Source organism: Garra rufa, chromosome 1 (genome assembly GCF_049309525.1).
Source record: "Garra rufa chromosome 1, GarRuf1.0, whole genome shotgun sequence".
Lineage (NCBI taxonomy): Eukaryota > Metazoa > Chordata > Actinopteri > Cypriniformes > Cyprinidae > Garra > Garra rufa.
Genome location: NC_133361.1, coordinates 87156822 through 87180286, shown reverse-complemented (window position 1 = coordinate 87180286; position 23465 = coordinate 87156822). Strand labels below are relative to the sequence as shown.

The window sequence follows — 23465 nt, the reverse complement described above, 5'->3', positions numbered from 1 at the left end:
TGACAGAGGTCACAGAAGGAGTTCTGCTTCAACGTCAGCCAGAGCCAAAACAAATGCGTTGGCCGGGAATCGAACCCGGGTCAACTGCTTGGAAGGCAGCTATGCTCACCACTATACCACCAACGCAAGTTCCCAACTCCAGCTTTTAGCCATCTGAAAAGAATGCTTGAAATGCACAAGTCACTGATAGGGCAAAAGGAGCTGAAGCCATCTTTGTTTGTATCCCGTCATGTACGAGAGAGTGCTGTCTTTCCATGCGGGCTAAAGAAATCTGGAGCTGCGACGCAGAAAGCGCAAAGGCCGCAAGTACAGAACGTGGTGAGGCGCGCTTCGTTCCACCGCCCATTGGCTGGTGGCCAGTTTTACTCTTGACACTCCAATACAGCTCTGTTGTGAGCTGAAAAGAATGCTGGAAGTACATAAGTCACTGACAGGGCCAAAGTAGCTGAAGCCCAAGGTTTGGATCCCATCATGTCATGAGAGTGCTGTCTTTCCATGCTGGCTGAAAAAAAATGTGAAGTTGTGACACAGGAAGCGCAAAGGCTGCAAACACGGTCCACGAGAAAGCACGCTTTGCTCCAATGCACATTGGTGTGTGGTCAGATTTAGTCTGCTATTGAAACTGCAGTGCAGCTTTGCTGTGAGCAGAGCACCCAAAAATACAGGTCACTCGGAAAGGTTCCCCTCCACAGAAATCTTTAGTAAAAGGCGAAAGATTTATGCGTCTATGAAGAGAAACTCGAGTTGTGTGCCCATGCGCTTGAGCATGTGCGCTCCCTGTGGTAAACCACTATACTCACAAAGGGTAATCTAGGGTGCCGATAAGATTTTCATCTCCCCCTCACTCCAAATGGGAGGAGTAAAAGTTAAAAAGTCTCTTCCATCATCCATTCTCGCCTGCCACACAGGAGGCCTGGCTCTGATTCCCGGGCAAATGCAGGAACAGAGTTCTTTTAAGTAAGGGGTGTGTGTTTGCATGTGTGTGGGATTCTTTAAAATGAGCCTTGAAGGCCAAGCCTGATTTGCTAGAAGGAGCTCCAAACTTTGCATATTGACCCAACCCCCCTTTACCTGGATTTGACGTGTAACAGTTACGCACCATTACTAAATCCAGGGCAATGTGAAGGCCGAAAGTCTCCCAGCCGAGCATTGGTGGTTCAGTGGTAGTATTCTCGCCTGCCACGCGGGAGACCCGGGTCCGATTCCCGGCCAATACAGGAACGGAGTGCTTTTAATTAAGTTGTGTGTGTGCTTGCATGTGTGTAAGGTTCTTTAAAATGAAGCCTGATTTAATTGAAGGAGCTCCAACCTTTGCATACCGACCAACCCCCGTTCCCTGCCGAATCATTTCAGAAACTCATTAGTCCGTCTATATTCGTCAAATGCCTATAAAACTTGTTCACTTTATCTATAGGTTGACGAAGTTTAGCAGTGGGCAATATACTCGTAAATGCGGTGTTAATTCCAAACGTTCTCCCTCCTTTCCGAGCATTGGTGGTTCAGTGGTAGAATTCTAGCAGTGGGCGATATGATCCACGTAAATGCGATGTTACTGCCACATGATTTCCCATCCTTTTTTTCATGTTCCCATTATGAAAAGTAAAAAAAAATAGTAATAATAGTAAAGCGGTCCAAATGAGGACCCCCTGTAATGTGTAGCATTCAAGATATTGGGAGACTCAATAAGATCAAGGCAGGTTGATTTGTTTTTTTCATGGAGTAGTGGCTCCTTATGCTGATGTCGGTGAAGTCAAGTCGGCTGGGGGCGAAGCACAGCGGGTACAGCTCCTCGTTAGTATAGTGGACAGTATCTCCGCCTGTCACGCGGAAGACCGGGGTTCGATTCCCCGACGGGGAGACCCAGCTCTTTGCTGCTGCTGAACGACTCATCCAAAAGATTTTGGTGCTGACAGAGGTCACAGAAGGAGTTCTGCTTCAACGTCAGCCAGAGCCAAAACAAATGCGTTGGCCGGGAATCGAACCCGGGTCAACTGCTTGGAAGACAGCTATGCTCACCACTATACCACCAACGCAAGTTCCCGACTCCAGCTTTTAGCCATCTGAAAAGAATGCTTGAAATGCACAAGTCACTGATAGGGCAAAAGGAGCTGAAGCCATCTTTGTTTGTATCCCGTCATGTACGAGAGAGTGCTGTCTTTCCATGCGGGCTAAAGAAATCTGGAGCTGCGACCCAGAAAGCGCAAAGGCCGCAAGTACAGAACGTGGTGAGGCGCGCTTCGTTCCACCGCCCATTGGCTGGTGGCCAGTTTTACTCTTGACACTCCAATACAGCTCTGTTGTGAGCAGAAAAGAATGCTGGAAGTACATAAGTCACTGACAGGGCCAAAGTAGCTGAAGCCCAAGGTTTGGATCCCATCATGTCATGAGAGTGCTGTCTTTCCATGCTGGCTGAAAAAAAATGTGAAGTTGCGACACAGGAAGCGCAAAGGCTGCAAACACGGTCCACGAGAAAGCACGCTTTGCTCCAATGCACATTGGTGTGTGGTCAGATTTAGTCTGCTATTGAAACTGCAGTGCAGCTCTGCTGTGAGCAGAGCACCCAAAAATACAGGTCACTCGGAAAGGTTCCCCTCCACGGAAATCTTTAGTAAAAGGCGAAAGATTTATGCGTCTATGAAGAGAAACTCGAGTTGTGTGCCCATGCGCTTGAGCATGTGCGCTCCCTGTGGTAAACCACTATACTCACAAAGGGTAATCTAGGGTGCCGATAAGATTTTCATCTCCCCCTCACTCCAAATGGGAGGAGTAAAAGTTAAAAAGTCTCTTCCATCATCCATTCTCGCCTGCCACACAGGAGGCCTGGCTCTGATTCCCGGGCAAATGCAGGAACAGAGTTCTTTTAAGTAAGGGGTGTGTGTTTGCATGTGTGTGGGATTCTTTAAAATGAGCCTTGAAGGCCAAGCCTGATTTGCTAGAAGGAGCTCCAAACTTTGCATATTGACCCAACCCCCCTTTACCTGGATTTGACGTGTAACAGTTACGCACCATTACTAAATCCAGGGCAATGTGAAGGCCGAAAGTCTCCCAGCCGAGCATTGGTGGTTCAGTGGTAGTATTCTCGCCTGCCACGCGGGAGACCCGGGTCCGATTCCCGGCCAATGCAGGAACGGAGTGCTTTTAATTAAGTTGTGTGTGTGCTTGCATGTGTGTAAGGTTCTTTAAAATGAAGCCTGATTTACTTGAAGGAGCTCCAACCTTTGCATACCGACCAACCCCCGTTCCCTGCCGAATCTTTTCAGAAACTCATTAGTCCGTCTATATTCGTCAAATGCCTATAAAACTTGTTCACTTTATCTATAGGTTGACGAAGTTTAGCAGTGGGCAATATACTCGTAAATGCGGTGTTAATTCCAAACGTTCTCCCTCCTTTCCGAGCATTGGTGGTTCAGTGGTAGAATTCTAGCAGTGGGCGATATGATCCACGTAAATGCGATGTTACTGCCACATGATTTCCCATCCTTTTTTTCATGTTCCCATTATGAAAAGTAAAAAAAAATAGTAATAATAGTAAAGTGGTCCAAATGAGGACCCCCTGTAATGTGTAGCATTCAAGATATTGGGAGACTCAATAAGATCAAGGCAGGTTGATTTGTTTTTTTCATGGAGTAGTGGCTCCTTATGCTGATGTCGGTGAAGTCAAGTCGGCTGGGGGCGAAGCACAGCGGGTACAGCTCCTCGTTAGTATAGTGGACAGTATCTCCGCCTGTCACGCGGAAGACCGGGGTTCGATTCCCCGACGGGGAGACCCAGCTCTTTGCTGCTGCTGAACGACTCATCCAAAAGATTTTGGTGCTGACAGAGGTCACAGAAGGAGTTCTGCTTCAACGTCAGCCAGAGCCAAAACAAATGCGTTGGCCGGGAATCGAACCCGGGTCAACTGCTTGGAAGGCAGCTATGCTCACCACTATACCACCAACGCAAGTTCCCAACTCCAGCTTTTAGCCATCTGAAAAGAATGCTTGAAATGCACAAGTCACTGATAGGGCAAAAGGAGCTGAAGCCATCTTTGTTTGTATCCCGTCATGTACGAGAGAGTGCTGTCTTTCCATGCGGGCTAAAGAAATCTGGAGCTGCGACGCAGAAAGCGCAAAGGCCGCAAGTACAGAACGTGGTGAGGCGCGCTTCGTTCCACCGCCCATTGGCTGGTGGCCAGTTTTACTCTTGACACTCCAATACAGCTCTGTTGTGAGCTGAAAAGAATGCTGGAAGTACATAAGTCACTGACAGGGCCAAAGTAGCTGAAGCCCAAGGTTTGGATCCCATCATGTCATGAGAGTGCTGTCTTTCCATGCTGGCTGAAAAAAAATGTGAAGTTGCGACACAGGAAGCGCAAAGGCTGCAAACACGGTCCACGAGAAAGCACGCTTTGCTCCAATGCACATTGGTGTGTGGTCAGATTTAGTCTGCTATTGAAACTGCAGTGCAGCTCTGCTGTGAGCAGAGCACCCAAAAATACAGGTCACTCGGAAAGGTTCCCCTCCACGGAAATCTTTAGTAAAAGGCGAAAGATTTATGCGTCTATGAAGAGAAACTCGAGTTGTGTGCCCATGCGCTTGAGCATGTGCGCTCCCTGTGGTAAACCACTATACTCACAAAGGGTAATCTAGGGTGCCGATAAGATTTTCATCTCCCCCTCACTCCAAATGGGAGGAGTAAAAGTTAAAAAGTCTCTTCCATCATCCATTCTCGCCTGCCACACAGGAGGCCTGGCTCTGATTCCCGGGCAAATGCAGGAACAGAGTTCTTTTAAGTAAGGGGTGTGTGTTTGCATGTGTGTGGGATTCTTTAAAATGAGCCTTGAAGGCCAAGCCTGATTTGCTAGAAGGAGCTCCAAACTTTGCATATTGACCCAACCCCCCTTTACCTGGATTTGACGTGTAACAGTTACGCACCATTACTAAATCCAGGGCAATGTGAAGGCCGAAAGTCTCCCAGCCGAGCATTGGTGGTTCAGTGGTAGTATTCTCGCCTGCCACGCGGGAGACCCGGGTCCGATTCCCGGCCAATGCAGGAACGGAGTGCTTTTAATTAAGTTGTGTGTGTGCTTGCATGTGTGTAAGGTTCTTTAAAATGAAGCCTGATTTACTTGAAGGAGCTCCAACCTTTGCATACCGACCAACCCCCGTTCCCTGCCGAATCTTTTCAGAAACTCATTAGTCCGTCTATATTCGTCAAATGCCTATAAAACTTGTTCACTTTATCTATAGGTTGACGAAGTTTAGCAGTGGGCAATATACTCGTAAATGCGGTGTTAATTCCAAACGTTCTCCCTCCTTTCCGAGCATTGGTGGTTCAGTGGTAGAATTCTAGCAGTGGGCGATATGATCCACGTAAATGCGATGTTACTGCCACATGATTTCCCATCCTTTTTTTCATGTTCCCATTATGAAAAGTAAAAAAAAATAGTAATAATAGTAAAGTGGTCCAAATGAGGACCCCCTGTAATGTGTAGCATTCAAGATATTGGGAGACTCAATAAGATCAAGGCAGGTTGATTTGTTTTTTTCATGGAGTAGTGGCTCCTTATGCTGATGTCGGTGAAGTCAAGTCGGCTGGGGGCGAAGCACAGCGGGTACAGCTCCTCGTTAGTATAGTGGACAGTATCTCCGCCTGTCACGCGGAAGACCGGGGTTCGATTCCCCGACGGGGAGACCCAGCTCTTTGCTGCTGCTGAACGACTCATCCAAAAGATTTTGGTGCTGACATAGGTCACAGAAGGAGTTCTGCTTCAACGTCAGCCAGAGCCAAAACAAATGCGTTGGCCGGGAATCGAACCCGGGTCAACTGCTTGGAAGGCAGCTATGCTCACCACTATACCACCAACGCAAGTTCCCAACTCCAGCTTTTAGCCATCTGAAAAGAATGCTTGAAATGCACAAGTCACTGATAGGGCAAAAGGAGCTGAAGCCATCTTTGTTTGTATCCCGTCATGTACGAGAGAGTGCTGTCTTTCCATGCGGGCTAAAGAAATCTGGAGCTGCGACGCAGAAAGCGCAAAGGCCGCAAGTACAGAACGTGGTGAGGCGCGCTTCGTTCCACCGCCCATTGGCTGGTGGCCAGTTTTACTCTTGACACTCCAATACAGCTCTGTTGTGAGCTGAAAAGAATGCTGGAAGTACATAAGTCACTGACAGGGCCAAAGTAGCTGAAGCCCAAGGTTTGGATCCCATCATGTCATGAGAGTGCTGTCTTTCCATGCTGGCTGAAAAAAAATGTGAAGTTGTGACACAGGAAGCGCAAAGGCTGCAAACACGGTCCACGAGAAAGCACGCTTTGCTCCAATGCACATTGGTGTGTGGTCAGATTTAGTCTGCTATTGAAACTGCAGTGCAGCTTTGCTGTGAGCAGAGCACCCAAAAATACAGGTCACTCGGAAAGGTTCCCCTCCACAGAAATCTTTAGTAAAAGGCGAAAGATTTATGCGTCTATGAAGAGAAACTCGAGTTGTGTGCCCATGCGCTTGAGCATGTGCGCTCCCTGTGGTAAACCACTATACTCACAAAGGGTAATCTAGGGTGCCGATAAGATTTTCATCTCCCCCTCACTCCAAATGGGAGGAGTAAAAGTTAAAAAGTCTCTTCCATCATCCATTCTCGCCTGCCACACAGGAGGCCTGGCTCTGATTCCCGGGCAAATGCAGGAACAGAGTTCTTTTAAGTAAGGGGTGTGTGTTTGCATGTGTGTGGGATTCTTTAAAATGAGCCTTGAAGGCCAAGCCTGATTTGCTAGAAGGAGCTCCAAACTTTGCATATTGACCCAACCCCCCTTTACCTGGATTTGACGTGTAACAGTTACGCACCATTACTAAATCCAGGGCAATGTGAAGGCCGAAAGTCTCCCAGCCGAGCATTGGTGGTTCAGTGGTAGTACTCTCGCCTGCCACGCGGGAGACCCGGGTCCGATTCCCGGCCAATGCAGGAACGGAGTGCTTTTAATTAAGTTGTGTGTGTGCTTGCATGTGTGTAAGGTTCTTTAAAATGAAGCCTGATTTAATTGAAGGAGCTCCAACCTTTGCATACCGACCAACCCCCGTTCCCTGCCGAATCATTTCAGAAACTCATTAGTCCGTCTATATTCGTCAAATGCCTATAAAACTTGTTCACTTTATCTATAGGTTGACGAAGTTTAGCAGTGGGCAATATACTCGTAAATGCGGTGTTAATTCCAAACGTTCTCCCTCCTTTCCGAGCATTGGTGGTTCAGTGGTAGAATTCTAGCAGTGGGCGATATGATCCACGTAAATGCGATGTTACTGCCACATGATTTCCCATCCTTTTTTTCATGTTCCCATTATGAAAAGTAAAAAAAAATAGTAATAATAGTAAAGCGGTCCAAATGAGGACCCCCTGTAATGTGTAGCATTCAAGATATTGGGAGACTCAATAAGATCAAGGCAGGTTGATTTGTTTTTTTCATGGAGTAGTGGCTCCTTATGCTGATGTCGGTGAAGTCAAGTCGGCTGGGGGCGAAGCACAGTGGGTACAGCTCCTCGTTAGTATAGTGGACAGTATCTCCGCCTGTCACGCGGAAGACCGGGGTTCGATTCCCCGACGGGGAGACCCAGCTCTTTGCTGCTGCTGAACGACTCATCCAAAAGATTTTGGTGCTGACAGAGGTCACAGAAGGAGTTCTGCTTCAACGTCAGCCAGAGCCAAAACAAATGCGTAGGCCGGGAATCGAACCCGGGTCAACTGCTTGGAAGACAGCAATGCTCACCACTATACCACCAACGCAAGTTCCCGACTCCAGCTTTTAGCCATCTGAAAAGAATGCTTGAAATGCACAAGTCACTGATAGGGCAAAAGGAGCTGAAGCCATCTTTGTTTGTATCCCGTCATGTACGAGAGAGTGCTGTCTTTCCATGCGGGCTAAAGAAATCTGGAGCTGCGACGCAGAAAGCGCAAAGGCCGCAAGTACAGAACGTGGTGAGGCGCGCTTCGTTCCACCGCCCATTGGCTGGTGGCCAGTTTTACTCTTGACACTCCAATACAGCTCTGTTGTGAGCAGAAAAGAATGCTGGAAGTACATAAGTCACTGACAGGGCCAAAGTAGCTGAAGCCCAAGGTTTGGATCCCATCATGTCATGAGAGTGCTGTCTTTCCATGCTGGCTGAAAAAAAATGTGAAGTTGCGACACAGGAAGCGCAAAGGCTGCAAACACGGTCCACGAGAATGCACGCTTTGCTCCAATGCACATTGGTGTGTGGTCAGATTTAGTCTGCTATTGAAACTGCAGTGCAGCTCTGCTGTGAGCAGAGCACCCAAAAATACAGGTCACTCGGAAAGGTTCCCCTCCACGGAAATCTTTAGTAAAAGGCGAAAGATTTATGCGTCTATGAAGAGAAACTCGAGTTGTGTGCCCATGCGCTTGAGCATGTGCGCTCCCTGTGGTAAACCACTATACTCACAAAGGGTAATCTAGGGTGCCGATAAGATTTTCATCTCCCCCTCACTCCAAATGGGAGGAGTAAAAGTTAAAAAGTCTCTTCCATCATCCATTCTCGCCTGCCACACAGGAGGCCTGGCTCTGATTCCCGGGCAAATGCAGGAACAGAGTTCTTTTAAGTAAGGGGTGTGTGTTTGCATGTGTGTGGGATTCTTTAAAATGAGCCTTGAAGGCCAAGCCTGATTTGCTAGAAGGAGCTCCAAACTTTGCATATTGACCCAACCCCCCTTTACCTGGATTTGACGTGTAACAGTTACGCACCATTACTAAATCCAGGGCAATGTGAAGGCCGAAAGTCTCCCAGCCGAGCATTGGTGGTTCAGTGGTAGTATTCTCGCCTGCCACGCGGGAGACCCGGGTCCGATTCCCGGCCAATGCAGGAACGGAGTGCTTTTAATTAAGTTGTGTGTGTGCTTGCATGTGTGTAAGGTTCTTTAAAATGAAGCCTGATTTACTTGAAGGAGCTCCAACCTTTGCATACCGACCAACCCCCGTTCCCTGCCGAATCTTTTCAGAAACTCATTAGTCCGTCTATATTCGTCAAATGCCTATAAAACTTGTTCACTTTATCTATAGGTTGACGAAGTTTAGCAGTGGGCAATATACTCGTAAATGCAGTGTTAATTCCAAACGTTCTCCCTCCTTTCCGAGCATTGGTGGTTCAGTGGTAGAATTCTAGCAGTGGGCGATATGATCCACGTAAATGCGATGTTACTGCCACAAGATTTCCCATCCTTTTTTTCATGTTCCCATTATGAAAAGTAAAAAAAAATAGTAATAATAGTAAAGTGGTCCAAATGAGGACCCCCTGTAATGTGTAGCATTCAAGATATTGGGAGACTCAATAAGATCAAGGCAGGTTGATTTGTTTTTTTCATGGAGTAGTGGCTCCTTATGCTGATGTCGGTGAAGTCAAGTCGGCTGGGGGCGAAGCACAGCGGGTACAGCTCCTCGTTAGTATAGTGGACAGTATCTCCGCCTGTCACGCGGAAGACCGGGGTTCGATTCCCCGACGGGGAGACCCAGCTCTTTGCTGCTGCTGAACGACTCATCCAAAAGATTTTGGTGCTGACAGAGGTCACAGAAGGAGTTCTGCTTCAACGTCAGCCAGAGCCAAAACAAATGCGTTGGCCGGGAATCGAACCCGGGTCAACTGCTTGGAAGACAGCTATGCTCACCACTATACCACCAACGCAAGTTCCCGACTCCAGCTTTTAGCCATCTGAAAAGAATGCTTGAAATGCACAAGTCACTGATAGGGCAAAAGGAGCTGAAGCCATCTTTGTTTGTATCCCGTCATGTACGAGAGAGTGCTGTCTTTCCATGCGGGCTAAAGAAATCTGGAGCTGCGACCCAGAAAGCGCAAAGGCCGCAAGTACAGAACGTGGTGAGGCGCGCTTCGTTCCACCGCCCATTGGCTGGTGGCCAGTTTTACTCTTGACACTCCAATACAGCTCTGTTGTGAGCAGAAAAGAATGCTGGAAGTACATAAGTCACTGACAGGGCCAAAGTAGCTGAAGCCCAAGGTTTGGATCCCATCATGTCATGAGAGTGCTGTCTTTCCATGCTGGCTGAAAAAAAATGTGAAGTTGCGACACAGGAAGCGCAAAGGCTGCAAACACGGTCCACGAGAATGCACGCTTTGCTCCAATGCACATTGGTGTGTGGTCAGATTTAGTCTGCTATTGAAACTGCAGTGCAGCTCTGCTGTGAGCAGAGCACCCAAAAATACAGGTCACTCGGAAAGGTTCCCCTCCACGGAAATCTTTAGTAAAAGGCGAAAAATTTATGCGTCTATGAAGAGAAACTCGAGTTGTGTGCCCATGCGCTTGAGCATGTGCGCTCCCTGTGGTAAACCACTATACTCACAAAGGGTAATCTAGGGTGCCGATAAGATTTTCATCTCCCCCTCACTCCAAATGGGAGGAGTAAAAGTTAAAAAGTCTCTTCCATCATCCATTCTCGCCTGCCACACAGGAGGCCTGGCTCTGATTCCCGGGCAAATGCAGGAACAGAGTTCTTTTAAGTAAGGGGTGTGTGTTTGCATGTGTGTGGGATTCTTTAAAATGAGCCTTGAAGGCCAAGCCTGATTTGCTAGAAGGAGCTCCAAACTTTGCATATTGACCCAACCCCCCTTTACCTGGATTTGACGTGTAACAGTTACGCACCATTACTAAATCCAGGGCAATGTGAAGGCCGAAAGTCTCCCAGCCGAGCATTGGTGGTTCAGTGGTAGAATTCTCGTCTGCCACGCGGGAGACCCGGGTCCGATTCCCGGCCAATGCAGGAACGGAGTGCTTTTAATTAAGTTGTGTGTGTGCTTGCATGTGTGTAAGGTTCTTTAAAATGAAGCCTGATTTACTTGAAGGAGCTCCAACCTTTGCATACCGACCAACCCCCGTTCCCTGCCGAATCTTTTCAGAAACTCATTAGTCCGTCTATATTCGTCAAATGCCTATAAAACTTGTTCACTTTATCTATAGGTTGACGAAGTTTAGCAGTGGGCAATATACTCGTAAATGCGGTGTTAATTCCAAACGTTCTCCCTCCTTTCCGAGCATTGGTGGTTCAGTGGTAGAATTCTAGCAGTGGGCGATATGATCCACGTAAATGCGATGTTACTGCCACAAGATTTCCCATCCTTTTTTTCATGTTCCCATTATGAAAAGTAAAAAAAAATAGTAATAATAGTAAAGTGGTCCAAATGAGGACCCCCTGTAATGTGTAGCATTCAAGATATTGGGAGACTCAATAAGATCAAGGCAGGTTGATTTGTTTTTTTCATGGAGTAGTGGCTCCTTATGCTGATGTCGGTGAAGTCAAGTCGGCTGGGGGCGAAGCACAGCGGGTACAGCTCCTCGTTAGTATAGTGGACAGTATCTCCGCCTGTCACGCGGAAGACCGGGGTTCGATTCCCCGACGGGGAGACCCAGCTCTTTGCTGCTGCTGAACGACTCATCCAAAAGATTTTGGTGCTGACAGAGGTCACAGAAGGAGTTCTGCTTCAACGTCAGCCAGAGCCAAAACAAATGCGTTGGCCGGGAATCGAACCCGGGTCAACTGCTTGGAAGACAGCTATGCTCACCACTATACCACCAACGCAAGTTCCCGACTCCAGCTTTTAGCCATCTGAAAAGAATGCTTGAAATGCACAAGTCACTGATAGGGCAAAAGGAGCTGAAGCCATCTTTGTTTGTATCCCGTCATGTACGAGAGAGTGCTGTCTTTCCATGCGGGCTAAAGAAATCTGGAGCTGCGACCCAGAAAGCGCAAAGGCCGCAAGTACAGAACGTGGTGAGGCGCGCTTCGTTCCACCGCCCATTGGCTGGTGGCCAGTTTTACTCTTGACACTCCAATACAGCTCTGTTGTGAGCAGAAAAGAATGCTGGAAGTACATAAGTCACTGACAGGGCCAAAGTAGCTGAAGCCCAAGGTTTGGATCCCATCATGTCATGAGAGTGCTGTCTTTCCATGCTGGCTGAAAAAAAATGTGAAGTTGCGACACAGGAAGCGCAAAGGCTGCAAACACGGTCCACGAGAAAGCACGCTTTGCTCCAATGCACATTGGTGTGTGGTCAGATTTAGTCTGCTATTGAAACTGCAGTGCAGCTCTGCTGTGAGCAGAGCACCCAAAAATACAGGTCACTCGGAAAGGTTCCCCTCCACGGAAATCTTTAGTAAAAGGCGAAAGATTTATGCGTCTATGAAGAGAAACCTGAGTTGTGTGCCCATGCGCTTGAGCATGTGCGCTCCCTGTGGTAAACCACTATACTCACAAAGGGTAATCTAGGGTGCCGATAAGATTTTCATCTCCCCCTCACTCCAAATGGGAGGAGTAAAAGTTAAAAAGTCTCTTCCATCATCCATTCTCGCCTGCCACACAGGAGGCCTGGCTCTGATTCCCGGGCAAATGCAGGAACAGAGTTCTTTTAAGTAAGGGGTGTGTGTTTGCATGTGTGTGGGATTCTTTAAAATGAGCCTTGAAGGCCAAGCCTGATTTGCTAGAAGGAGCTCCAAACTTTGCATATTGACCCAACCCCCCTTTACCTGGATTTGACGTGTAACAGTTACGCACCATTACTAAATCCAGGGCAATGTGAAGGCCGAAAGTCTCCCAGCCGAGCATTGGTGGTTCAGTGGTAGTATTCTCGCCTGCCACGCGGGAGACCCGGGTCCGATTCCCGGCCAATGCAGGAACGGAGTGCTTTTAATTAAGTTGTGTGTGTGCTTGCATGTGTGTAAGGTTCTTTAAAATGAAGCCTGATTTACTTGAAGGAGCTCCAACCTTTGCATACCGACCAACCCCCGTTCCCTGCCGAATCTTTTCAGAAACTCATTAGTCCGTCTATATTCGTCAAATGCCTATAAAACTTGTTCACTTTATCTATAGGTTGACGAAGTTTAGCAGTGGGCAATATACTCGTAAATGCGGTGTTAATTCCAAACGTTCTCCCTCCTTTCCGAGCATTGGTGGTTCAGTGGTAGAATTCTAGCAGTGGGCGATATGATCCACGTAAATGCGATGTTACTGCCACAAGATTTCCCATCCTTTTTTTCATGTTCCCATTATGAAAAGTAAAAAAAAATAGTAATAATAGTAAAGTGGTCCAAATGAGGACCCCCTGTAATGTGTAGCATTCAAGATATTGGGAGACTCAATAAGATCAAGGCAGGTTGATTTGTTTTTTTCATGGAGTAGTGGCTCCTTATGCTGATGTCGGTGAAGTCAAGTCGGCTGGGGGCGAAGCACAGCGGGTACAGCTCCTCGTTAGTATAGTGGACAGTATCTCCGCCTGTCACGCGGAAGACCGGGGTTCGATTCCCCGACGGGGAGACCCAGCTCTTTGCTGCTGCTGAACGACTCATCCAAAAGATTTTGGTGCTGACAGAGGTCACAGAAGGAGTTCTGCTTCAACGTCAGCCAGAGCCAAAACAAATGCGTTGGCCGGGAATCGAACCCGGGTCAACTGCTTGGAAGACAGCTATGCTCACCACTATACCACCAACGCAAGTTCCCGACTCCAGCTTTTAGCCATCTGAAAAGAATGCTTGAAATGCACAAGTCACTGATAGGGCAAAAGGAGCTGAAGCCATCTTTGTTTGTATCCCGTCATGTACGAGAGAGTGCTGTCTTTCCATGCGGGCTAAAGAAATCTGGAGCTGCGACCCAGAAAGCGCAAAGGCCGCAAGTACAGAACGTGGTGAGGCGCGCTTCGTTCCACCGCCCATTGGCTGGTGGCCAGTTTTACTCTTGACACTCCAATACAGCTCTGTTGTGAGCAGAAAAGAATGCTGGAAGTACATAAGTCACTGACAGGGCCAAAGTAGCTGAAGCCCAAGGTTTGGATCCCATCATGTCATGAGAGTGCTGTCTTTCCATGCTGGCTGAAAAAAAATGTGAAGTTGCGACACAGGAAGCGCAAAGGCTGCAAACACGGTCCACGAGAATGCACGCTTTGCTCCAATGCACATTGGTGTGTGGTCAGATTTAGTCTGCTATTGAAACTGCAGTGCAGCTCTGCTGTGAGCAGAGCACCCAAAAATACAGGTCACTCGGAAAGGTTCCCCTCCACGGAAATCTTTAGTAAAAGGCGAAAGATTTATGCGTCTATGAAGAGAAACTCGAGTTGTGTGCCCATGCGCTTGAGCATGTGCGCTCCCTGTGGTAAACCACTATACTCACAAAGGGTAATCTAGGGTGCCGATAAGATTTTCATCTCCCCCTCACTCCAAATGGGAGGAGTAAAAGTTAAAAAGTCTCTTCCATCATCCATTCTCGCCTGCCACACAGGAGGCCTGGCTCTGATTCCCGGGCAAATGCAGGAACAGAGTTCTTTTAAGTAAGGGGTGTGTGTTTGCATGTGTGTGGGATTCTTTAAAATGAGCCTTGAAGGCCAAGCCTGATTTGCTAGAAGGAGCTCCAAACTTTGCATATTGACCCAACCCCCCTTTACCTGGATTTGACGTGTAACAGTTACGCACCATTACTAAATCCAGGGCAATGTGAAGGCCGAAAGTCTCCCAGCCGAGCATTGGTGGTTCAGTGGTAGAATTCTCGTCTGCCACGCGGGAGACCCGGGTCCGATTCCCGGCCAATGCAGGAACGGAGTGCTTTTAATTAAGTTGTGTGTGTGCTTGCATGTGTGTAAGGTTCTTTAAAATGAAGCCTGATTTACTTGAAGGAGCTCCAACCTTTGCATACCGACCAACCCCCGTTCCCTGCCGAATCTTTTCAGAAACTCATTAGTCCGTCTATATTCGTCAAATGCCTATAAAACTTGTTCACTTTATCTATAGGTTGACGAAGTTTAGCAGTGGGCAATATACTCGTAAATGCGGTGTTAATTCCAAACGTTCTCCCTCCTTTCCGAGCATTGGTGGTTCAGTGGTAGAATTCTAGCAGTGGGCGATATGATCCACGTAAATGCGATGTTACTGCCACAAGATTTCCCATCCTTTTTTTCATGTTCCCATTATGAAAAGTAAAAAAAAATAGTAATAATAGTAAAGTGGTCCAAATGAGGACCCCCTGTAATGTGTAGCATTCAAGATATTGGGAGACTCAATAAGATCAAGGCAGGTTGATTTGTTTTTTTCATGGAGTAGTGGCTCCTTATGCTGATGTCGGTGAAGTCAAGTCGGCTGGGGGCGAAGCACAGCGGGTACAGCTCCTCGTTAGTATAGTGGACAGTATCTCCGCCTGTCACGCGGAAGACCGGGGTTCGATTCCCCGACGGGGAGACCCAGCTCTTTGCTGCTGCTGAACGACTCATCCAAAAGATTTTGGTGCTGACAGAGGTCACAGAAGGAGTTCTGCTTCAACGTCAGCCAGAGCCAAAACAAATGCGTTGGCCGGGAATCGAACCCGGGTCAACTGCTTGGAAGACAGCTATGCTCACCACTATACCACCAACGCAAGTTCCCGACTCCAGCTTTTAGCCATCTGAAAAGAATGCTTGAAATGCACAAGTCACTGATAGGGCAAAAGGAGCTGAAGCCATCTTTGTTTGTATCCCGTCATGTACGAGAGAGTGCTGTCTTTCCATGCGGGCTAAAGAAATCTGGAGCTGCGACCCAGAAAGCGCAAAGGCCGCAAGTACAGAACGTGGTGAGGCGCGCTTCGTTCCACCGCCCATTGGCTGGTGGCCAGTTTTACTCTTGACACTCCAATACAGCTCTGTTGTGAGCAGAAAAGAATGCTGGAAGTACATAAGTCACTGACAGGGCCAAAGTAGCTGAAGCCCAAGGTTTGGATCCCATCATGTCATGAGAGTGCTGTCTTTCCATGCTGGCTGAAAAAAAATGTGAAGTTGCGACACAGGAAGCGCAAAGGCTGCAAACACGGTCCACGAGAAAGCACGCTTTGCTCCAATGCACATTGGTGTGTGGTCAGATTTAGTCTGCTATTGAAACTGCAGTGCAGCTCTGCTGTGAGCAGAGCACCCAAAAATACAGGTCACTCGGAAAGGTTCCCCTCCACGGAAATCTTTAGTAAAAGGCGAAAGATTTATGCGTCTATGAAGAGAAACTCGAGTTGTGTGCCCATGCGCTTGAGCATGTGCGCTCCCTGTGGTAAACCACTATACTCACAAAGGGTAATCTAGGGTGCCGATAAGATTTTCATCTCCCCCTCACTCCAAATGGGAGGAGTAAAAGTTAAAAAGTCTCTTCCATCATCCATTCTCGCCTGCCACACAGGAGGCCTGGCTCTGATTCCCGGGCAAATGCAGGAACAGAGTTCTTTTAAGTAAGGGGTGTGTGTTTGCATGTGTGTGGGATTCTTTAAAATGAGCCTTGAAGGCCAAGCCTGATTTGCTAGAAGGAGCTCCAAACTTTGCATATTGACCCAACCCCCCTTTACCTGGATTTGACGTGTAACAGTTACGCACCATTACTAAATCCAGGGCAATGTGAAGGCCGAAAGTCTCCCAGCCGAGCATTGGTGGTTCAGTGGTAGTATTCTCGCCTGCCACGCGGGAGACCCGGGTCCGATTCCCGGCCAATGCAGGAACGGAGTGCTTTTAATTAAGTTGTGTGTGTGCTTGCATGTGTGTAAGGTTCTTTAAAATGAAGCCTGATTTACTTGAAGGAGCTCCAACCTTTGCATACCGACCAACCCCCGTTCCCTGCCGAATCTTTTCAGAAACTCATTAGTCCGTCTATATTCGTCAAATGCCTATAAAACTTGTTCACTTTATCTATAGGTTGACGAAGTTTAGCAGTGGGCAATATACTCGTAAATGCGGTGTTAATTCCAAACGTTCTCCCTCCTTTCCGAGCATTGGTGGTTCAGTGGTAGAATTCTAGCAGTGGGCGATATGATCCACGTAAATGCGATGTTACTGCCACATGATTTCCCATCCTTTTTTTCATGTTCCCATTATGAAAAGTAAAAAAAAATAGTAATAATAGTAAAGTGGTCCAAATGAGGACCCCCTGTAATATGTAGCATTCAAGATATTGGGAGACTCAATAAGATCAAGGCAGGTTGATTTGTTTTTTTCATGGAGTAGTGGCTCCTTATGCTGATGTCGGTGAAGTCAAGTCGGCTGGGGGCGAAGCACAGCGGGTACAGCTCCTCGTTAGTATAGTGGACAGTATCTCCGCCTGTCACGCGGAAGACCGGGGTTCGATTCCCCGACGGGGAGACCCAGCTCTTTGCTGCTGCTGAACGACTCATCCAAAAGATTTTGGTGCTGACAGAGGTCACAGAAGGAGTTCTGCTTCAACGTCAGCCAGAGCCAAAACAAATGCGTTGGCCGGGAATCGAACCCGGGTCAACTGCTTGGAAGGCAGCTATGCTCACCACTATACCACCAACGCAAGTTCCCAACTCCAGCTTTTAGCCATCTGAAAAGAATGCTTGAAATGCACAAGTCACTGATAGGGCAAAAGGAGCTGAAGCCATCTTTGTTTGTATCCCGTCATGTACGAGAGAGTGCTGTCTTTCCATGCGGGCTAAAGAAATCTGGAGCTGCGACGCAGAAAGCGCAAAGGCCGCAAGTACAGAACGTGGTGAGGCGCGCTTCGTTCCACCGCCCATTGGCTGGTGGCCAGTTTTACTCTTGACACTCCAATACAGCTCTGTTGTGAGCTGAAAAGAATGCTGGAAGTACATAAGTCACTGACAGGGCCAAAGTAGCTGAAGCCCAAGGTTTGGATCCCATCATGTCATGAGAGTGCTGTCTTTCCATGCTGGCTGAAAAAAAATGTGAAGTTGTGACACAGGAAGCGCAAAGGCTGCAAACACGGTCCACAAGAAAGCACGCTTTGCTCCAATGCACATTGGTGTGTGGTCAGATTTAGTCTGCTATTGAAACTGCAGTGCAGCTTTGCTGTGAGCAGAGCACCCAAAAATACAGGTCACTCGGAAAGGTTCCCCTCCACGGAAATCTTTAGTAAAAGGCGAAAGATTTATGCGTCTATGAAGAGAAACTCGAGTTGTGTGCCCATGCGCTTGAGCATGTGCGCTCCCTGTGGTAAACCACTATACTCACAAAGGGTAATCTAGGGTGCCGATAAGATTTTCATCTCCCCCTCACTCCAAATGGGAGGAGTAAAAGTTAAAAAGTCTCTTCCATCATCCATTCTCGCCTGCCACACAGGAGGCCTGGCTCTGATTCCCGGGCAAATGCAGGAACAGAGTTCTTTTAAGTAAGGGGTGTGTGTTTGCATGTGTGTGGGATTCTTTAAAATGAGCCTTGAAGGCCAAGCCTGATTTGCTAGAAGGAGCTCCAAACTTTGCATATTGACCCAACCCCCCTTTACCTGGATTTGACGTGTAACAGTTACGCACCATTACTAAATCCAGGGCAATGTGAAGGCCGAAAGTCTCCCAGCCGAGCATTGGTGGTTCAGTGGTAGTATTCTCGCCTGCCACGCGGGAGACCCGGGTCCGATTCCCGGCCAATGCAGGAACGGAGTGCTTTTAATTAAGTTGTGTGTGTGCTTGCATGTGTGTAAGGTTCTTTAAAATGAAGCCTGATTTAATTGAAGGAGCTCCAACCTTTGCATACCGACCAACCCCCCTTCCCTGCCGAATCATTTCAGAAACTCATTAGTCCGTCTATATTCGTCAAATGCCTATAAAACTTGTTCACTTTATCTATAGGTTGACGAAGTTTAGCAGTGGGCAATATACTCGTAAATGCGGTGTTAATTCCAAACGTTCTCCCTCCTTTCCGAGCATTGGTGGTTCAGTGGTAGAATTCTAGCAGTGGGCGATATGATCCACGTAAATGCGATGTTACTGCCACATGATTTCCCATCCTTTTTTTCATGTTCCCATTATGAAAAGTAAAAAAAAATAGTAATAATAGTAAAGCGGTCCAAATGAGGACCCCCTGTAATGTGTAGCATTCAAGATATTGGGAGACTCAATAAGATCAAGGCAGGTTGATTTGTTTTTTTCATGGAGTAGTGGCTCCTTATGCTGATGTCGGTGAAGTCAAGTCGGCTGGGGGCGAAGCACAGCGGGTACAGCTCCTCGTTAGTATAGTGGACAGTATCTCCGCCTGTCACGCGGAAGACCGGGGTTCGATTCCCCGACGGGGAGACGCAGCTCTTTGCTGCTGCTGAACGACTCATCCAAAAGATTTTGGTGCTGACAGAGGTCACAGAAGGAGTTCTGCTTCAACGTCAGCCAGAGCCAAAACAAATGCGTAGGCTGGGAATCGAACCCGGGTCAACTGCTTGGAAGACAGCAATGCTCACCACTATACCACCAACGCAAGTTCCCGACTCCAGCTTTTAGCCATCTGAAAAGAATGCTTGAAATGCACAAGTCACTGATAGGGCAAAAGGAGCTGAAGCCATCTTTGTTTGTATCCCGTCATGTACGAGAGAGTGCTGTCTTTCCATGCGGGCTAAAGAAATCTGGAGCTGCGACGCAGAAAGCGCAAAGGCCGCAAGTACAGAACGTGGTGAGGCGCGCTTCGTTCCACCGCCCATTGGCTGGTGGCCAGTTTTACTCTTGACACTCCAATACAGCTCTGTTGTGAGCAGAAAAGAATGCTGGAAGTACATAAGTCACTGACAGGGCCAAAGTAGCTGAAGCCCAAGGTTTGGATCCCATCATGTCATGAGAGTGCTGTCTTTCCATGCTGGCTGAAAAAAAATGTGAAGTTGCGACACAGGAAGCGCAAAGGCTGCAAACACGGTCCACGAGAATGCACGCTTTGCTCCAATGCACATTGGTGTGTGGTCAGATTTAGTCTGCTATTGAAACTGCAGTGCAGCTCTGCTGTGAGCAGAGCACCCAAAAATACAGGTCACTCGGAAAGGTTCCCCTCCACGGAAATCTTTAGTAAAAGGCGAAAGATTTATGCGTCTATGAAGAGAAACTCGAGTTGTGTGCCCATGCGCTTGAGCATGTGCGCTCCCTGTGGTAAACCACTATACTCACAAAGGGTAATCTAGGGTGCCGATAAGATTTTCATCTCCCCCTCACTCCAAATGGGAGGAGTAAAAGTTAAAAAGTCTCTTCCATCATCCATTCTCGCCTGCCACACAGGAGGCCTGGCTCTGATTCCCGGGCAAATGCAGGAACAGAGTTCTTTTAAGTAAGGGGTGTGTGTTTGCATGTGTGTGGGATTCTTTAAAATGAGCCTTGAAGGCCAAGCCTGATTTGCTAGAAGGAGCTCCAAACTTTGCATATTGACCCAACCCCCCTTTACCTGGATTTGACGTGTAACAGTTACGCACCATTACTAAATCCAGGGCAATGTGAAGGCCGAAAGTCTCCCAGCCGAGCATTGGTGGTTCAGTGGTAGAATTCTCGCCTGCCACGCGGGAGACCCGGGTCCGATTCCCGGCCAATGCAGGAACGGAGTGCTTTTAATTAAGTTGTGTGTGTGCTTGCATGTGTGTAAGGTTCTTTAAAATGAAGCCTGATTTACTTGAAGGAGCTCCAACCTTTGCATACCGACCAACCCCCGTTCCCTGCCGAATCTTTTCAGAAACTCATTAGTCCGTCTATATTCGTCAAATGCCTATAAAACTTGTTCACTTTATCTATAGGTTGACGAAGTTTAGCAGTGGGCAATATACTCGTAAATGCGGTGTTAATTCCAAACGTTCTCCCTCCTTTCCGAGCATTGGTGGTTCAGTGGTAGAATTCTAGCAGTGGGCGATATGATCCACGTAAATGCGATGTTACTGCCACAAGATTTCCCATCCTTTTTTTCATGTTCCCATTATGAAAAGTAAAAAAAAATAGTAATAATAGTAAAGTGGTCCAAATGAGGACCCCCTGTAATGTGTAGCATTCAAGATATTGGGAGACTCAATAAGATCAAGGCAGGTTGATTTGTTTTTTTCATGGAGTAGTGGCTCCTTATGCTGATGTCGGTGAAGTCAAGTCGGCTGGGGGCGAAGCACAGCGGGTACAGCTCCTCGTTAGTATAGTGGACAGTATCTCCGCCTGTCACGCGGAAGACCGGGGTTCGATTCCCCGACGGGGAGACCCAGCTCTTTGCTGCTGCTGAACGACTCATCCAAAAGATTTTGGTGCTGACAGAGGTCACAGAAGGAGTTCTGCTTCAACGTCAGCCAGAGCCAAAACAAATGCGTTGGCCGGGAATCGAACCCGGGTCAACTGCTTGGAAGACAGCTATGCTCACCACTATACCACCAACGCAAGTTCCCGACTCCAGCTTTTAGCCATCTGAAAAGAATGCTTGAAATGCACAAGTCACTGATAGGGCAAAAGGAGCTGAAGCCATCTTTGTTTGTATCCCGTCATGTACGAGAGAGTGCTGTCTTTCCATGCGGGCTAAAGAAATCTGGAGCTGCGACGCAGAAAGCGCAAAGGCCGCAAGTACAGAACGTGGTGAGGCGCGCTTCGTTCCACCGCCCATTGGCTGGTGGCCAGTTTTACTCTTGACACTCCAATACAGCTCTGTTGTGAGCTGAAAAGAATGCTGGAAGTACATAAGTCACTGACAGGGCCAAAGTAGCTGAAGCCCAAGGTTTGGATCCCATCATGTCATGAGAGTGCTGTCTTTCCATGCTGGCTGAAAAAAAATGTGAAGTTGTGACACAGGAAGCGCAAAGGCTGCAAACACGGTCCACAAGAAAGCACGCTTTGCTCCAATGCACATTGGTGTGTGGTCAGATTTAGTCTGCTATTGAAACTGCAGTGCAGCTTTGCTGTGAGCAGAGCACCCAAAAATACAGGTCACTCGGAAAGGTTCCCCTCCACGGAAATCTTTAGTAAAAGGCGAAAGATTTATGCGTCTATGAAGAGAAACTCGAGTTGTGTGCCCATGCGCTTGAGCATGTGCGCTCCCTGTGGTAAACCACTATACTCACAAAGGGTAATCTAGGGTGCCGATAAGATTTTCATCTCCCCCTCACTCCAAATGGGAGGAGTAAAAGTTAAAAAGTCTCTTCCATCATCCATTCTCGCCTGCCACACAGGAGGCCTGGCTCTGATTCCCGGGCAAATGCAGGAACAGAGTTCTTTTAAGTAAGGGGTGTGTGTTTGCATGTGTGTGGGATTCTTTAAAATGAGCCTTGAAGGCCAAGCCTGATTTGCTAGAAGGAGCTCCAAACTTTGCATATTGACCCAACCCCCCTTTACCTGGATTTGACGTGTAACAGTTACGCACCATTACTAAATCCAGGGCAATGTGAAGGCCGAAAGTCTCCCAGCCGAGCATTGGTGGTTCAGTGGTAGTATTCTCGCCTGCCACGCGGGAGACCCGGGTCCGATTCCCGGCCAATGCAGGAACGGAGTGCTTTTAATTAAGTTGTGTGTGTGCTTGCATGTGTGTAAGGTTCTTTAAAATGAAGCCTGATTTAATTGAAGGAGCTCCAACCTTTGCATACCGACCAACCCCCCTTCCCTGCCGAATCATTTCAGAAACTCATTAGTCCGTCTATATTCGTCAAATGCCTATAAAACTTGTTCACTTTATCTATAGGTTGACGAAGTTTAGCAGTGGGCAATATACTCGTAAATGCGGTGTTAATTCCAAACGTTCTCCCTCCTTTCCGAGCATTGGTGGTTCAGTGGTAGAATTCTAGCAGTGGGCGATATGATCCACGTAAATGCGATGTTACTGCCACATGATTTCCCATCCTTTTTTTCATGTTCCCATTATGAAAAGTAAAAAAAAATAGTAATAATAGTAAAGCGGTCCAAATGAGGACCCCCTGTAATGTGTAGCATTCAAGATATTGGGAGACTCAATAAGATCAAGGCAGGTTGATTTGTTTTTTTCATGGAGTAGTGGCTCCTTATGCTGATGTCGGTGAAGTCAAGTCGGCTGGGGGCGAAGCACAGCGGGTACAGCTCCTCGTTAGTATAGTGGACAGTATCTCCGCCTGTCACGCGGAAGACCGGGGTTCGATTCCCCGACGGGGAGACGCAGCTCTTTGCTGCTGCTGAACGACTCATCCAAAAGATTTTGGTGCTGACAGAGGTCACAGAAGGAGTTCTGCTTCAACGTCAGCCAGAGCCAAAACAAATGCGTAGGCTGGGAATCGAACCCGGGTCAACTGCTTGGAAGACAGCAATGCTCACCACTATACCACCAACGCAAGTTCCCGACTCCAGCTTTTAGCCATCTGAAAAGAATGCTTGAAATGCACAAGTCACTGATAGGGCAAAAGGAGCTGAAGCCATCTTTGTTTGTATCCCGTCATGTACGAGAGAGTGCTGTCTTTCCATGCGGGCTAAAGAAATCTGGAGCTGCGACGCAGAAAGCGCAAAGGCCGCAAGTACAGAACGTGGTGAGGCGCGCTTCGTTCCACCGCCCATTGGCTGGTGGCCAGTTTTACTCTTGACACTCCAATACAGCTCTGTTGTGAGCAGAAAAGAATGCTGGAAGTACATAAGTCACTGACAGGGCCAAAGTAGCTGAAGCCCAAGGTTTGGATCCCATCATGTCATGAGAGTGCTGTCTTTCCATGCTGGCTGAAAAAAAATGTGAAGTTGCGACACAGGAAGCGCAAAGGCTGCAAACACGGTCCACGAGAATGCACGCTTTGCTCCA

The 23465-nt window shown here is 47.8% G+C and overlaps 29 non-coding genes across 29 annotated transcripts; 13 read left to right on the top strand and 16 right to left on the bottom strand.

The window, feature by feature from the left end:
- Positions 1–54: 54 nt before the first annotated feature.
- Positions 55–126, bottom strand: trnag-ucc (transfer RNA glycine (anticodon UCC)). The gene has a single exon. It is a non-coding gene; the product is annotated as a tRNA-Gly (tRNA).
- Positions 127–631: 505 nt separating this feature from the next.
- On the bottom strand, positions 632–747 carry LOC141290539 (U5 spliceosomal RNA). The gene has a single exon (XR_012340176.1). It is a non-coding gene; the product is annotated as a U5 spliceosomal RNA (small nuclear RNA).
- Positions 748–1786: 1039 nt separating this feature from the next.
- Positions 1787–1858, top strand: trnad-guc (transfer RNA aspartic acid (anticodon GUC)). The gene has a single exon. It is a non-coding gene; the product is annotated as a tRNA-Asp (tRNA).
- A 680-nt stretch (positions 1859–2538) lies between these two features.
- On the bottom strand, positions 2539–2654 carry LOC141288024 (U5 spliceosomal RNA). The gene has a single exon (XR_012339609.1). It is a non-coding gene; the product is annotated as a U5 spliceosomal RNA (small nuclear RNA).
- A 1039-nt stretch (positions 2655–3693) lies between these two features.
- trnad-guc (transfer RNA aspartic acid (anticodon GUC)) lies at positions 3694–3765 on the top strand. Its single transcript has one exon. It is a non-coding gene; the product is annotated as a tRNA-Asp (tRNA).
- Positions 3766–3868: 103 nt separating this feature from the next.
- On the bottom strand, positions 3869–3940 carry trnag-ucc (transfer RNA glycine (anticodon UCC)). Its single transcript has one exon. It is a non-coding gene; the product is annotated as a tRNA-Gly (tRNA).
- A 505-nt stretch (positions 3941–4445) lies between these two features.
- Positions 4446–4561, bottom strand: LOC141288013 (U5 spliceosomal RNA). The gene has a single exon (XR_012339607.1). It is a non-coding gene; the product is annotated as a U5 spliceosomal RNA (small nuclear RNA).
- A 1039-nt stretch (positions 4562–5600) lies between these two features.
- On the top strand, positions 5601–5672 carry trnad-guc (transfer RNA aspartic acid (anticodon GUC)). The gene has a single exon. It is a non-coding gene; the product is annotated as a tRNA-Asp (tRNA).
- Positions 5673–5775: 103 nt separating this feature from the next.
- Positions 5776–5847, bottom strand: trnag-ucc (transfer RNA glycine (anticodon UCC)). Its single transcript has one exon. It is a non-coding gene; the product is annotated as a tRNA-Gly (tRNA).
- A 505-nt stretch (positions 5848–6352) lies between these two features.
- Positions 6353–6468, bottom strand: LOC141290532 (U5 spliceosomal RNA). The gene has a single exon (XR_012340175.1). It is a non-coding gene; the product is annotated as a U5 spliceosomal RNA (small nuclear RNA).
- Positions 6469–7507: 1039 nt separating this feature from the next.
- On the top strand, positions 7508–7579 carry trnad-guc (transfer RNA aspartic acid (anticodon GUC)). Its single transcript has one exon. It is a non-coding gene; the product is annotated as a tRNA-Asp (tRNA).
- Positions 7580–8259: 680 nt separating this feature from the next.
- Positions 8260–8375, bottom strand: LOC141288007 (U5 spliceosomal RNA). The gene has a single exon (XR_012339604.1). It is a non-coding gene; the product is annotated as a U5 spliceosomal RNA (small nuclear RNA).
- Positions 8376–9414: 1039 nt separating this feature from the next.
- trnad-guc (transfer RNA aspartic acid (anticodon GUC)) lies at positions 9415–9486 on the top strand. The gene has a single exon. It is a non-coding gene; the product is annotated as a tRNA-Asp (tRNA).
- Positions 9487–10166: 680 nt separating this feature from the next.
- Positions 10167–10282, bottom strand: LOC141288558 (U5 spliceosomal RNA). The gene has a single exon (XR_012339702.1). It is a non-coding gene; the product is annotated as a U5 spliceosomal RNA (small nuclear RNA).
- Positions 10283–11321: 1039 nt separating this feature from the next.
- trnad-guc (transfer RNA aspartic acid (anticodon GUC)) lies at positions 11322–11393 on the top strand. Its single transcript has one exon. It is a non-coding gene; the product is annotated as a tRNA-Asp (tRNA).
- A 680-nt stretch (positions 11394–12073) lies between these two features.
- LOC141286808 (U5 spliceosomal RNA) lies at positions 12074–12189 on the bottom strand. The gene has a single exon (XR_012339356.1). It is a non-coding gene; the product is annotated as a U5 spliceosomal RNA (small nuclear RNA).
- A 1039-nt stretch (positions 12190–13228) lies between these two features.
- On the top strand, positions 13229–13300 carry trnad-guc (transfer RNA aspartic acid (anticodon GUC)). The gene has a single exon. It is a non-coding gene; the product is annotated as a tRNA-Asp (tRNA).
- A 680-nt stretch (positions 13301–13980) lies between these two features.
- LOC141288001 (U5 spliceosomal RNA) lies at positions 13981–14096 on the bottom strand. Its single transcript, XR_012339603.1, has one exon. It is a non-coding gene; the product is annotated as a U5 spliceosomal RNA (small nuclear RNA).
- Positions 14097–15135: 1039 nt separating this feature from the next.
- trnad-guc (transfer RNA aspartic acid (anticodon GUC)) lies at positions 15136–15207 on the top strand. Its single transcript has one exon. It is a non-coding gene; the product is annotated as a tRNA-Asp (tRNA).
- A 680-nt stretch (positions 15208–15887) lies between these two features.
- LOC141287994 (U5 spliceosomal RNA) lies at positions 15888–16003 on the bottom strand. The gene has a single exon (XR_012339600.1). It is a non-coding gene; the product is annotated as a U5 spliceosomal RNA (small nuclear RNA).
- A 1039-nt stretch (positions 16004–17042) lies between these two features.
- trnad-guc (transfer RNA aspartic acid (anticodon GUC)) lies at positions 17043–17114 on the top strand. The gene has a single exon. It is a non-coding gene; the product is annotated as a tRNA-Asp (tRNA).
- Positions 17115–17217: 103 nt separating this feature from the next.
- Positions 17218–17289, bottom strand: trnag-ucc (transfer RNA glycine (anticodon UCC)). The gene has a single exon. It is a non-coding gene; the product is annotated as a tRNA-Gly (tRNA).
- A 505-nt stretch (positions 17290–17794) lies between these two features.
- LOC141288892 (U5 spliceosomal RNA) lies at positions 17795–17910 on the bottom strand. The gene has a single exon (XR_012339765.1). It is a non-coding gene; the product is annotated as a U5 spliceosomal RNA (small nuclear RNA).
- A 1039-nt stretch (positions 17911–18949) lies between these two features.
- trnad-guc (transfer RNA aspartic acid (anticodon GUC)) lies at positions 18950–19021 on the top strand. Its single transcript has one exon. It is a non-coding gene; the product is annotated as a tRNA-Asp (tRNA).
- A 680-nt stretch (positions 19022–19701) lies between these two features.
- On the bottom strand, positions 19702–19817 carry LOC141287989 (U5 spliceosomal RNA). Its single transcript, XR_012339599.1, has one exon. It is a non-coding gene; the product is annotated as a U5 spliceosomal RNA (small nuclear RNA).
- A 399-nt stretch (positions 19818–20216) lies between these two features.
- On the top strand, positions 20217–20287 carry trnag-gcc (transfer RNA glycine (anticodon GCC)). Its single transcript has one exon. It is a non-coding gene; the product is annotated as a tRNA-Gly (tRNA).
- Positions 20288–20856: 569 nt separating this feature from the next.
- On the top strand, positions 20857–20928 carry trnad-guc (transfer RNA aspartic acid (anticodon GUC)). Its single transcript has one exon. It is a non-coding gene; the product is annotated as a tRNA-Asp (tRNA).
- A 680-nt stretch (positions 20929–21608) lies between these two features.
- On the bottom strand, positions 21609–21724 carry LOC141288885 (U5 spliceosomal RNA). The gene has a single exon (XR_012339763.1). It is a non-coding gene; the product is annotated as a U5 spliceosomal RNA (small nuclear RNA).
- A 1039-nt stretch (positions 21725–22763) lies between these two features.
- Positions 22764–22835, top strand: trnad-guc (transfer RNA aspartic acid (anticodon GUC)). Its single transcript has one exon. It is a non-coding gene; the product is annotated as a tRNA-Asp (tRNA).
- Positions 22836–23465: the final 630 nt, after the last annotated feature.